This window comes from Paroedura picta, chromosome 8, assembly GCF_049243985.1.
Source record: "Paroedura picta isolate Pp20150507F chromosome 8, Ppicta_v3.0, whole genome shotgun sequence".
Classification (NCBI taxonomy): Eukaryota; Metazoa; Chordata; class Lepidosauria; order Squamata; family Gekkonidae; genus Paroedura; species Paroedura picta.
This window is the reverse complement of record NC_135376.1, coordinates 81,712,968-81,727,383: the sequence shown is the minus strand read 5'-3', so window position 1 is coordinate 81,727,383 and position 14,416 is coordinate 81,712,968. Positions and strand designations below refer to the sequence as shown.

At 45.1% G+C, this 14,416-nt stretch overlaps 1 protein-coding gene and 1 long non-coding RNA gene across 13 annotated transcripts in view; one reads left to right on the top strand and one right to left on the bottom strand.

The window, feature by feature from the left end:
* Positions 1-14,416, bottom strand: part of GRID1 (glutamate ionotropic receptor delta type subunit 1) — a 982,837-nt gene that overhangs the window by 681,696 nt on the left and 286,725 nt on the right. Inside the window, exon 1 of one of the 12 annotated variants that reach the window (XM_077350626.1) lies at positions 1,488-1,603. The exons of the other annotated variants lie outside the window; for them this stretch is intronic. The gene's annotated coding sequence lies outside the window, so the exon portion shown is untranslated. Of the gene's footprint in view, positions 1-1,487; positions 1,604-14,416 lie in introns of those variants that run through there. 12 annotated transcript variants of the gene reach the window in all.
* On the top strand, positions 1,871-12,179 carry LOC143842680 (uncharacterized). Its single transcript, XR_013233279.1, has 3 exons — positions 1,871-2,006; positions 11,304-11,463; positions 11,758-12,179. It is a non-coding gene; the product is annotated as an uncharacterized LOC143842680 (long non-coding RNA).

The following is a 14,416-nucleotide window of genomic DNA, read 5'->3' as shown; positions in this document are numbered from 1 at the left end:
TTCCTTGTTGCCAGACAATCCTAAGATCTCCTGGCTATATCATACACATGCCGCACAATAAATAAATAGTTAAGTCCTAGCTTTGAGAAGCATTATCTATGATTTCTATGCTGGTAATTAATGCCATACAAAGGACTTTCTCTTCCCTGACCTTTCAGCTGAGTCCATAATCTGCACATTGCAAATGAAATGCAAGCAGAAATATCCACACTCACATCCAAAGCCTCCTGGCAGCCACCTTTCTATCACAAATGTTTAGAACAAGAACAGGACACAGAATTGTGTTTCTATATGTCTCCCGAAAAGTCTCTCAAAATGCTTCTGCAGTGCGGCACCCCCAATCCACCCAACCCCCCCCCCCCCGGCAGGCTGTCTTGAGCATGCTGAATGGCTGGATATTACATCATCTTACAAAAATGATGGTGCACATTAAGGCTGGTGGTTTCCAAATTGTGCTGATGGAAGCCCTGGAGAACCTCCTGTGTGACATATGGGTTCTTCAATGAGAAGATCAGTAATGCAAGAGAAGTCTCCTTGATGGACAGGGTGTCCACCATACAGACAGAGACTCTATGGCTGATCTACAAGGACTCCTTCCTCAGAAGATATGAAAATGGGGAAACTGTGAAAAACCACTCCATTAAACGGCTCGCTCCTTCCCTAGTTCTGATGCTTTGGGTGACCCAAAATAAGAACCTAGCTACCCTGTTACCTCAAATAACCAGTCAGATATGGCCAAGTTCTCCCAAACTCATGGTACTAATCATCGTCTGGCTACTATCACTGACTACTCTCACTAAATTGATATCTAACACTATTCAGGGTAATAGGGAAGTCCATATGGGAATCGGCCATTTTATCCTCCTAACAGACCTGTGAAGACATAGAAATTTTTGACTCCACCATTTTATCTTTAGAGGTACCATTTGTAATCCCTTCCCCTCAAAACACAGGACTCAATGTATATCCCATCATGATGAAGCTATTCCCCCACACTGGATAGAACGCCAAAATCGGTACACAGCCTAAAACACTGGAACAATTTACAGGGAGAATGTCTGCTGATGATCAGTTTTACATTTCTATGGCAAATTGACTGACCCTAATGGGAAAATAAACCTCTTTTTGCATTGCAGGGCACCTGTTTTCCTGGATTGTTCTCTGGGAAGGAGTTCTAATTTTCTCACCCCCATGAAAAGAACACCACCTTGCCACTGATATGCCATCAATAAAGCCAAGAGTTTATGGAATATAATCACATTCATTTTCCTACATGGCAAATGGTTTTTCTCACACAATGAACTAGTAGAGTCAAGCCCAGCATAGTCACCCACCTGTTTAAATTACTAGCAACAGCCATCAGCTAAACACATGCTGTGACTGAAAGAAATATAATCATATCTACAGGTGCTATTTTATTCTTTACTAAACTCCCCTGTAAACCTAACAAATTGGAATGCATAATCCGATACAACGAACAGGCAAACCTTTCAAACAGTACTGATGAGGAGGAAGGAGCGTTGGTTTTGGTATCTTGATTTTCACCACAGGAGCGAGTCTCAAAACAGCTGACGATCGCCCTCCCCTTCCTCTCCCCACAGCAGACACCTGAGGAGGCAGGTGGGGCTGAGAGAACTCTGACTGCCCCAAGGTTACCCAGCTGGCTTCAGGTGGAGGCTATTTTCCACTCTAACCACTACCCTCTCAAGCAGCCAAATGCTCCAACTGTTTCAACTGCCAAGTTCGAAATGAACATTTTCAAGAGGCAGCAGTGATGACGTCATCTAACTGACAGCATCGTTGAGGGTGACATCATCTAACTGACGTCATCTAACTGACAGCCTCATTGTGACCTCACAGGGCCTGAAAGGCAGCAACGAAAGGGGATTGGCTGCATTGGCACGAGATGCCATTTACATGGCCAGAGCCAGTATAGCATAGTAACTGGAGAGTTTCCCAGTGTTTTGAGAGCCTGCTGGCCAAGAGGGGCTTTGTGGTCACACCGTGTGAGTATTCCAAGCTCCCTGTTTCTGATATTTCTTTACCGGGGTTCTTGTGAGGAGATGACATCAAGTACAACACTTAAATACAGCCTAGTGATAGCACATTGGGCCCTGAGGCCCAGCCCTGCTTTTTTAGGTGCAGGTGGTGAGCCAACTGAAGTGGCATAAAATGTGCTACAGAAGAAGAATTGTTTTTCATGCCCCACTTCTCACTACTTGAAAGATTCTCAAAGTGGCTTACAATTGCCTTCCCTTCCTCTCCCCACAACAGACACCCTGTGAGGGAGGAGGGGTTGAGAGAGCACTGACAGAACTGCTCCATGAGAACAGCACTATCAGTACTGTGATGTGCCCAAGGTGACCCCACTGGCTGCATAACCACTGCACCAAGCTGGCTCCAAAGAAGCCATGAGGGAGACCAGTGTTTCCCTCTGTAGACCTAAATTGTATACAGGGTTACCAGCCTCCAGGAGGAGGTCTGAAGACATGGAATTACAACTAATCTCCAGATGACCAAGGAGAGTTCCCCTGCTTTGGAAGGTGGACTCCAGCGCCTTCTAGCCTGTTGAGGTTCCACTCCTTCACTCCCCAAAACTCCAGGTATGTCCTAACCCAGAACTGGCAACCCTGAGATGAGTTCCCCATGGAGGACTTAGCAGTTTCAGAAGATGGACTCTACAGCCGAGGTCCCTCGCATCCACAACTTCCACCCTCTTCAGGTGCCATCTCCAAATCTCGAGGACCCTCCAACCCAGAGTTGGCAAGCCGAGTTGTATATTACTACTGCAACTCCTGTCTGAAACAAACCACCCCCTCTCTCCCTGTTTTTGACTTTGGTCCTCAATGGACTGGGCTTCTCCACTATAGCTGATGTGGGGGGGGCAATCTTTATTTGTGGCAATTTCAGGGAAAAAATGCCGCCGCCGCCGCGTCAGCTTGCTACTGTATGCCGTTGCACTTCCAGGTGTTTATCTGAAATGAGCCTTAGCTTGACAAATGACGCTATTTAGAGGTTTACTGCTTGCCACTCAAGATGGCCCTCAAATTAATGAGCCCTCCTGGATTCCTAATGGCCAGCGTCTTCGCACCGCACATAATCATTGCCTGTTTCTGCTCTACACCCATCACACGCAGTTTGACTTTCATTATCCAAACTGGCTTCGGATGGAGGGCAGGCTGCAAAGCCTATTTGGCCCTCATTTCCCTGGCTTGTCTTCTGCTATCTCTTCTTCCGCCTGTGCCAAGCTCTTGCTCTCTGTCCTGCGTGCCATATCTGCTGGTGTCAGGAGGCGGTGGGGCCGGCATTTGCAAGCGCCCTCCAGCACGGCGTCCGTGTAAGTTCAAGCCCCTGCTGGCTCCAGCCGAACACAGCTGTGAGGCAGAGCGGGCTGGGAAAACTACATGGTATTGACAAGCCAAACTCCAGCGGGCCCTGAGAGGATCATCCCACGGAGAGGCTGATGCTTCGTTATTGACAGGAAAAGCGGGCAGAGTTTGGAAGAAGCAGACCGGAGACTGATGTTTTCTTTAGGCACGGAAGTACAGGACGTGGAAAGCAACCTCTGGGGAGCTCTCGCCTAACCCCAGGAATCACTGCTCTAGGGGAATTGATCTCTGCAGTCCAGAGATCAGTTGTAATCATCAAAGGTCATCAGGTCACCCCCTGGAGGTTGGCACTGGCAGTCCTAGTTAAGCATAAAGGTAGATGGTTATTCTGCAGCATTTCTGGGGAGATCCTGGTTTAATTCCTCAACCAATAATTAATCAGAAAAATAATAAAGTAACAGGTCAATGGAGCCATCTGATTGATTCATTCATTGCGGTATAAGATACAGATACCTGTTCAATTGGGCCATCTGATTTATGATGCATTGCGATATAAGATACAGATAACAACCTTGTGCGATGTAACCTTATCTGTAAAATGAGATACAACCTGCTAATTCATTATCTGATAGAACATGGCTCTTTTCTGCAAGACAGCAGAGAAGTCTGTAAAGAAAATCTGCTCAATAGAAATGAGATTTAGTTGAGGCACTGGCCAATATGAGCCCAAATTCTGGCCTCTAAAGGTGTGATTCAAAGCAAGATACCTAGCTTTAGTCTACATGAGGAGGGAGCATCACTGAGGGAGGGCATTTGGTTCCTGGGCAAATGCTTCATTCTTGAACAAATACTCCTTCTTGAAACAAGCATTTGATCAGGAAATCTGGAGATGACAGCTAGTTTTCTAGGTGGGCCGAAGAAATATGCATGACACTAAAAGCAGGACAATACAAATTGCTAACTTGAGAATCCCCACGGGGTCGCCAGACAGGATACCATCAATGTTTTCAATAAAATTAATAAAGCAATAAGAGTGTGACAAAACCAAGAATACATTAGATTAATCTCCAAGAACTGGACTTCTTGAGATGAAAAGATACTGAGGGGATTATTGGGCCGGCTCAGATGCTGTCTCGGAAACCAGGAAGAGCTGATTAGGCTTAAGAAAGATTCATTCACTGTTTAAAATTCAGCAATATGACTGGCTCTCCATGTAACTAATGAAGAGGTTCTCTCACTAATAATAAAACATAATATCACTATGCTTCCTAAATGGTGGGAAGTATCCAAGTTGCATTTTTTTTGCCTAATTCTCAAGGTTGCTTTCTCCTCCTCCCCTTATGAAGGACTCACCATTTATCACCAAAAGTGGTTACCAGGGAAAATCAGAGTCCTTGGCTATGACAAAGAATACTGGAGGGAAAAGTATTCATCGATCCAAGTGCAGGAGACAAAAAGAGTGTAGGATTAGGAACGGAAAAACCCAAGTTACTTTTAACACAAGTTCCTCATGGGGACTTGCAGATGAAATGACCCAGAGCCCCCCCCTGGGGGGGCATGTGTGCTTTATTCATTAATTTGGGAGGATACACATGCAACGAATGCTCAGCCTTCTGATGGGCCAAACAGTTCCCACCCTACAGCCCCCCATTCATTTTGTTTGCCCAATACTTTTTTGGGGGGGGGAGGAAATAACCTTTCCTTCTCCTGTGCCAACCCTCTAAGAATTGGGCCATCTCTTCTTTTCCCACAGGAGTTGGCCCCATTTTGCAGCTGTAAGCCCCCAAGAGGAAGTCATGTCAAGACGAACATCTGTGCTGGCTCTTACTTCCTATGGAAACTCATATCAAGAAACTACCAGTATCTAAAACCGGAGTTAATCCTGTTTACCCCCCTCCCCCACTCATTAGTTTTGGATAATGAAAAGTCTAACCCAGCCTTTCTCAACTTTTTCACCATTGAGAAAGCCCTGAGACATACTCCAGGCTTTGAGAAACCCCAGAAATGGAGCAACGATGCAAAATATGGTTGGGAAGCATAGCTGTGTACATGCCCACCCAGGGGCCCTCCTCCAGGACCATCGTTGGCCATTTGGGGAGGGCTGGGTGTGTTGGCGTGATCATATGTTGTCATTTCACCCAATAAATGTTTGACAAATTTTAAAAATATACAAAAAATTAATTAATCTGCAGCCATTGACAAAACCCTTCCAAAGCCATCAAGAGAAAGCCTGGTCTAACTTAATACTGTCAAACTGAAACCATCTGAGCTCGACAAACCATCCCAGTTTCCTCCATCATTTCAACTGAGAAGAAAAACAAACAGCACTGGATTTTTATACCCAGCTCTTCATTACCCAAAGGAGTCCCAAAGGAGCTTAGAAACACCTTCCCCTTCCCCTCCCACAACGGACACCCTTTGGTGTAGGTGGGGCTGAGAGAGCTCCAAGAAAACTGTTCTGTGAGAACAACTCTGAGGGAACCATGACTAGCCCAAGGTCACCAGCTGGCTGTATGTGGAAGAGGGGAGAATCAGATCCAGTTCTCCAGATTAGAGTCTGCTGCTCTTTAACCACTGCACCACACTGGCTCTCATTTATTTAACTTGAGTCATTAATGCAGCAGAGGGATGGAGGTGAGAATATTAGTGGTGGAGGTGAGATGAGAAACCAAACAAGACAATCTAGCTTCACAGCCCAGTTTCTGGGCAATGACTACGAAGACCATCCCTGCCCGAGAGATATTAAATTAATGGGTATTGATAGCTGTAGACGCTAAACAATGCAGATATGCCTTCCCTAAACAATTTAAGATACAGCAATCAAGTTAATTGAAATGTACTGCCCAAAACAAGACATAAATCTATAATGGCATGTGCCTATTAAGAAAATATCGGTTAGTGCTTTGAGCAGCCGTATACATGTTAGAAATGTCCATGCGGATTCATCTTGCAATGGCCCCAATTAAGGATAGTCCAAGCAGCTAGCAAAGAGACTGCTTGGGATGGGATAAAAATTAATATTTGTTCACTACCAGAGATTTCCCTGGGCTTTTGCAGAGAGCACATGGGAAGCCACTCTGTGAAACTCCAAACCCTTGCAGCAAAGGCTTTCAGCTTGGGAACGTGGCCATCGGGATCTGGTTCATTCATGTGTGACACTTTACAAGCAATAAGAACATGTGGAAGGCAAATGTTCAGACATTCAGCTCACCAGACAGGAAGGAGAATAGTGATGTTGGGACATTAGATCCTAGGACATGTTGGGACATTAGGTGTTGGGACATTAGGTCCTAGGACGGCACAGGGGTCTGGGTCAAGTATTCTTGGCTGAAATTAAGCAGGTCTGAAAAGGATATTTCCAGAGGGCCTCATGTACACCATTTTAAGTTTCATGATGGAAGGAAGGAGAAGAGTAAAGGCAATCAGGGTATCAGAGAGCCTCAAAAAACACGCCAAGAGGGGCATTAAGAGGCACATTCAAGACCCAGGGACTCCCGAGAAGGATTAAGCTGGTAGAGTAGACAGGAAAGAAGCCAGGCAGGATCCATGATGCGGGGACATGGCCCATGAATGACCAAGAAGATTTTACTTACTGACGTTAGATGAACCAATGAGCTGCCTATGTGGGCAGCGTCACTTTAGAACCTGGGTCCTCTGAACGTTTTGGCCTATCATTTATGAGTGTATTCCCAAAAGGTGAAGGAGAGCGTCAGTTCAAAACAACAATGAGACCCAATTTTGTGATGACCCGATTCAGATTTCCAATGCTGGACTTGATCCCAAGCCTTGGGATTATCACAGTCCAAAGAGCTCCTCTCCAGTTCAAAATATAGTTGAGAAAGGCTGGTCTCCCTTCCAACCTTCCAGCACACTTCTCTGGAGATGGCTGGGATAAGGAAGTCTCTGCTCAGAAAACGTCCCAGTTGCCTGAAACCCCATGAGGTGTCATTTTCCCATGGCTCTGTAGTCTGTAGTACCGATGCTGGGGAGGCTGGAAACTACATATCCAAGGGATCATTCCACCTAATATGACATCTGCTCATGCCCACACCATTTCTGTAATATCTGATTATTTTCAAATTAAGCAGAGAAGAAAAGGCAGAAACACATTTGGGGGATAAAGCAGGAATGTTTTCCAAATGGAAACAATATAGCTTTGAAGTATTACCATGGTCTTTCTCCCCATCTAATGAAATAACAGCAAACTTTCACCTCTTTCTAAGGTAGAATTCATAGTGCAAAACTGAGAAAACTGTGACTGCCCATATTTGGAGGAGTGAAGAATCAAACTTGTTTCGTCAGATTAGTGGCCACCACTCTTAACCACTATACTATGCTGGCTCACAAGTTGTACTAGACAGCTAGATATTTAGAAACTCACTAAGTCCCACTAGGCTTTTATGGCAGGGATGGGAGCAGAGAACATGCATGCAAAAATCCAGCATGGACAACACATTATCCCCTGTGGAATTTCTCTTGGGCAAGAGAAGAGGAGGTGTTAGCAGAAGAATCTAAGGAGGCCTTCACCATCTGGTGAATCTCTCCTCCTCCCAGTCATGGTCTGCCCCTCCCAAAAAAAGATGTCAGATGATGTTTGTTTGTTCTGAAGGAATGGTCTAGCTTGCCTATTCAGAGGCCATCTGGAAAAGCCCAGGATAGCCCCTACGTGATAATTGGCTGCTTGAAGAGGAAGGACACCTTGACCACTCAGGCTCATAAAACAGACTCTGCTTGGATTTATAGGAACCAGCTGCCCATGCATCACTGCAAATGGATACCTTTCTAAACAAGGGGCTTTGCCAACTGCACCTAACTCCTACCTCCCTCTTGCAGCAGTTAAAATATATTGGGGAAAGAAAAAGGATCAAGTGAAGAGTGGAGATGAACTGTACCAAAAAAGGAACCAAGTGGGCCCTCCAGGAAAAGAATTTTAAGTCTCCTCAAAACAAGCCATTATGCAATTTATACACACGTTCCAATTTGCCCATCACAAAATCATCTAATTGCAAAACTATGTTGCAGACCAGGATGCATAAAAGCTACATCTGTTTTGCTGCCCATTAACATCTTCCACAGGTAACTAACAGAGTGTAAACAGCTGGCCAGTTCAGAGGGCAGTCTGAGCACGCTCATGGCCCAGAATATCTGTGCCATTGCTAAACCAATCCCGTTTCCTTTTTGGATGAGAGCTGCCAGTGCACTGAGATACAAGGCGTGATCTGCAGTTTTTATACATATGGGTGTCGACATGTCAAGATATTTGCCAACAAGACTGTCTACTGATCACAACAATGGCAGCGATTGGTGACAACTTTGGAAGATCCGCACATTTATCACTGGACCAGCTTCGGAAAATCTCTGCTTTGTATATCTGGTTCTTTACCCAAGAGTCAGTGTGGGTGTAGGGGACAAAGAAGGGCAGCTTCTAGAAGGCTGTTCTCTTAGAGCTTTCTCAGCCCCACCTACCTTGCGGGGTGTCTGTTGTGGGTCAGAGAAAGGTGTAAGCCACTTTTGAACTCCTCTGAGTACTGAAAAGCTCTTCTATACACGCTTGTGCTACAATACAATTACGAGCACTTGTAATGGCCCAACATTCATAGATATTTTTGCTGCAAGGTAGTAATATTGCCGACTTCTTAGAAACCAAAGGGTTCCTTTTCATAAATATTATATGCATCTTAGTGACTCCAGACCGAATAGATCAGAGACCAGATGGGGGGAAGGAATCTGGATCAGGGAGTTCCAGCCACTGGTGAAATGAAAGCAAGGAATAGAGGTGGGCACAAACCTGGAAAATGGAAGTAAACTGGATTTCTGGTTGATCACGGAGATGACACAATCCGCAAACCTCAAACTTGCATGGACACACTTGCACCCATGTTCACAAACCTTTAGGTTCATTGGAGTTCATTAACTGTTTAGCTGTTACCTGGGATGCTATACATGTGGGATTCAGTGTGGAGCCCCCTGACTGTATCACCTAATTATGGACATGGTTTCTGGGTCTTATCCAGTGTCCACTCTTCTCTCCTTTGGCCCTTGGAAGTGGTCATCCACCCACCTACCTTCCCATGTCATGGTTTTATCTTATTAGTTTAATTTTTTCCCCCAAAGTTGTTCCAATTATTTTTTGGCCAAAATTCTGCATCCAGCATGTCATCATTTCGGAGAGGAGCAAGGTTTCCTACGGACTTAATGGATGATGACTGAAATGGGCATCAGGAACCCCCATGGGGGCCAAATGGTGCCTGCACATATGACCATGAGGGTCCAGAAGCTTATAGGGGCCTGGAGGTGGTGTAGCTCCCAACACGCTCCCTGAGTCCTGGGTCAGGTGCTCTGATTTCCCACCTATCTACCTACTGACCTAACAAACTTTCTACCTACTTACACACCTACTTTCTACCTATCTACCTAACCAGCTATCTACCTACCTACCTAACCAACTATCTACCTGCCCACCTACACCACCATCTATCCATCTGTCTAAGACCTGCTGACCACAACTACCTACAAACACTGGCCCAGGACCCAGGGAGTACAGTGACAGCTACAGCACATCCTGGCCCCTCCAAGCTTCTGGACTTTCATGGTCACTCCCCAGTTCACAGGCAGGCAACCTGGATCCATCATGCAGAGGGCACAGCGGCCCCCCTCTCCCCAGGAGTTGTCACGATGAACTCCAGAGCACAATTAGCAGCCAGGTAGCCAAGAAAATGGAGGGATGCCTGACCATCTCTGGGTACCAAGGTGTGGCCGGGTATGTTTTTGGCCTCTCCCTCCTGTGGGAGGGGACAGCCAAGGCTCAACCCTAATACCAAACCACCTCCACTGCCCCTCCATGCAGCATCTCCAGAAGTTTAATCCCCAGTAACAGAGGTTGCAAACCATCATTCATGGACATTTGGCCAAACTTCCCACTGTGGACTACAGCTCTACTTTCCCATCCCAACACTCTACCTTAAACGCAACCACTGTAGACTTATTTCTCCACAGGGAGTGTTGAGTGGGGAAGGATGCTCTTCTCATAAAAAGCCTTCTGTGGGGCACCCTAGATTCAGTGGTTCTACTCCCTGCTGTTAATCCCACCTGGATAGTGGCCAACAAGGCAGATCACTGAGTGTTAGCCTCTGTCTAGATCACCACAGCCACCTACCAATGTTATCTGCACCTGCCCACCCAAACGGGTTGGCAGCTACCAGAATATGTCGCACCTCTAGTGGAGGCTCCATCCATGGTGAGTCCCAAGCTCTGATGAGTCAACAGGATTTTTGCACGCTTCACATGCTCAGTGTGCATGCACCAAGGGAGGAAATTCTACCCCTGAAGAAGCTCATGAATGCACACAGAGGGGTAAGACTCATATGTGGTAATGTATGGTCATTGAGGGCATGGCCATAAGTGTCCAGTTTACAAACCACAAACTGCCTAATTTCGTGGATTCACAGAGACCCATGGGTTGGGTCATGCCCATCTCTAGCAAGGAGCTTTGTGCAATGTTGTGAGGCCGCGTATACCCATTGCATTTAAAAAGATGCACCGTTAACGTCTTGAAATCAAGGTTACATCTAATGTATTATTCATCGGTTGCAACCGAGCAAAGTTTTATTTAATAAAACTAAAAAGTTGGAAAACCAGAAAAAGTTCCCAGATAATACTGTGGGATGGAAATAAGAAATCGGCCAGGCTTTCGGAGTGAGGTGCTTTTCTAGATTGTCAGGGAGGCCAGGCCAGGGAAATTAAATTGACTTGACCTCTGAGGACAGGGCAAATAAAATCTCAAGGCAAAGCACAGAGAATCCTTTTGTCAATTTCACCATGCCAGTACAGCATGCCTAGGGAGCTTTTTTCGTTTTTGCCCTGGGTCATTTGAAGTGGGGGAATAATAAAGCTGCATCAAGTACACTTCCTGGCTTCTGGAGGCTGAAAGAATTTGTGCAAAACCAATTAAATAGGTGCTTTCTTCTTCCCCAGGGCCCAGGTATACCGAGATCCACTTAAAAATACAGTCTGGGACAACCATTCCAAGAAAGCAAAGCCATCTTAGGACTTGGGTGCTGATAGACTTGTGGGAGAATTCTGCAAAGAAAACAAAGGAGTTGCCATGCATATTTAAGATAATGCTTGTGTAAAGGTAAAGGTAAAGGTATCCCCTGTGCAAGCACCGAGTCATGTCTGACCCTTGGGGTGACGCCCTCTAGCGTTTTCTTGGCAGACTCAATACGGGGTGGTTTGCCAGTGCCTTCCCCAGTCATGACCGTTTACCCCCCAGCAAGCTGGGTACTCATTTTACCGACCTCGGAAGGATGGAAGGCTGAGTCAACCTTGAGCCGGCTGCTGGGATTGAACTCCCAGCCTCATGGGCAAAGCTGTCAGACGGCTGCCTTACCGCTCTGCGCCACAAGAGGCTCGTGATGCTTGTGTACAGACCAGCAACTCTCTTTAAATTTTCTGTAAAAATACCACAAGTCCTGTGGTCCAAAAAGACAAATTCTGTAGATAAAGGTTATATAGCTTTACTGAGAATAAAGATGACATCTAGTGAAGTTGGACAAGTGAAGAGAAGGAAGAAAGACTTCTACGACCTTGGGAAAGATTTTGAAGGACAAAGACATTTCACAGGCAGCAAAGGTCAGAATTATCCAAGCAATGGACTTTCCTGTGATAATGTATGGATGTAAAAGGTGGACTCTAAGGAAGCGCAAGAGAAAGAAGATGCCTTTGAATTATGTACCTGGAGATGATTGCTGAAAATACCATGGTCTGCAAGAAGAAATATTGATAGGTTCTGGACCAAATTAAAGCCAACTGCTCTCTTGAGGCAATGGGGTGTACACAAAAAGTCTCATACTTTGGTAACAGAATGTATGCAATGAGGGATTAGAACAAATGTTTTTGCTTGGTAAGACTGAAGGAAGCAGAGGAAGAGGTAGACAAAGGACAAGATGGTTGGATAGGATCAAAGACATAAGGGGATTGACCTTACAAAGTCTTAAAGAAATTACTACAGACAGAGTTGGATGGTGGGCCTTTGTTCATAAAGTCACCATGAGTTAGAAGTGATTTGATAGAACCTACCAACAAAAGTGGACACTTGGGTTTATGTGTGCATATAGATCAGCCTTTCTCAACTTTTTTACTGTTGAGATATGTCTGAAACATTCTTCAGGCTTCGAAAAAACCCAGAAATGGTATGAGTGTCAGAATATGGTTGGGAAGCATAGCTGTTTATATGTCCACCCAAGACCACTCCTCTTCCCACCCCTTCCAAACCCATCATTGGACATTTTTTGGAGGGGAGGGGTTGACATGACCATCTATAGTCATATAACCCAATAAATGTTTAATAAATTTGAAAACTATATACAAAATTAATTAACTCCCATCCATTCAGGAAACCCTTCCAAGCCCATCAAGAAACCCCATGGTTTCATGAAACCCTAGTTGAGAAAGCCTAATACAGACACAATAAATATTCCCTTTTTGGTTCAAGTGGTTCAAAGATGTTTGTGGGGGTAGGATCTCTGCTATAGCCTTAGGCAGACCATTGTTCCTTAGTTCCTCAGTTACTCTGCCTACTATATTCAGATAATAATGTTCTGAACATAAGGGAGCTAAAGTATATACACAGCGTCCTGCTTCCCAAAACATTCCATACATGCTAAGTATAGTCCATGATGAGCACCACAACTAAAGTCGGATGTAGACAAACTGTAGTGATTCTAGAACAAAAATTTTGAGGTGTTTGGAGCCCAAGACATATGATGAATGGTTAAGGGAGCTTGGTCTGTTCAGCCTGGAGAGAAGGCAACTAAGAGGTACTTGAAAGGCTGTCTCATAGAGGATGGAGCAGAGTTGTTTTCTGTTGCCCCAGAGGGTCAGACCGGAACCAGTGGGATAAAATTAATTCAAAAGAATTTTCAGCTAAACATCCGGAAGAGGTTCTTGACAAAGCAGTTTCTCAGTAGAACAGGCTTCCTCAGGAGGTGCTGGGTTCTCCTTCTATGGAATTCTTTGAGCAGAGGCTAGATAGCCATCTGACAGAAATGCTGATTCTGTGAACTTAAGCAGATTGTAAGAGGGTGGGCAGAAGAGACTGTGTCCGAGTTTGGATCTTGTGGCCCTTTCTTGCATGCCTGGGGAAATGCTAATTGCCACTTTGGGGCCAGAAGGCAAATTTCCTCCAGACCAGACAGACCAGGGATTCTGTATTTTTTGGGCAGGAGGCATCATCTGGAAATGGAATTGGAGTCACTGTGGGTGGACAGGTAGTTATGAATTTCCTGCATTCTGCAGAGGGTTGGTCTAGATGACCCTGGAGGTCCCTTCCAACTCTATGATTCTATGATTCTATGATTCTATGGTTGTGAGAGAATCAAGTGGGAACTGCTGAAAGAACAGGGTGCTGAATCAGCTACCCCCCCCACACACACACACACATACAGACACAAACATACTTGTGTGCCTCACCTCTTTGGCAGATATGAAACTACACTTTCAACAGCCTATCCCCAAAATACTCCAACAATAATCCCCAACAGCAATAATACAGCCTTACTGATTTGGGGGGTCTCCTATTTGGTAGGCCCAGCCTAGCAACAACTGTCTGCCGCAAACCAATGGGAAAAATTATCAGCACTGTGACTTTATTTTGCTAATGCACATTGTCCTGTCCCAGCGCGTGACTCTTTGCACAACGGAGGAAAATTACAGGATCTCCAAGATTGGAAACACTACAATAAATTGTTTGGGGGATAAGGAGGGAACACTTATAATTTCGATTACAGAAGCTGTGTGTAGCCTCATTAAAAATTATTCACATCTACCGTTTTCATCTTTTTTATGTGTGTGAAGACCTACAAAAACAGAGATAAGAAAAGTTTTCAGATGCCGTTTCCCCTAGGGCAAATAAAGGCACACCTAGATGGCAACCTGTTTGTTAGTGGGAAATAAATTATTTTTCTAACCCAGATATTTGCACAACTTCAGGAAATGGCTAAAACTTGTATAGAATACGTACATGACAGCAACAGGCTAGCACATACCTTTGGTTCAGGGAATTGGCCTTTTGGGACGACCTTGAGCTC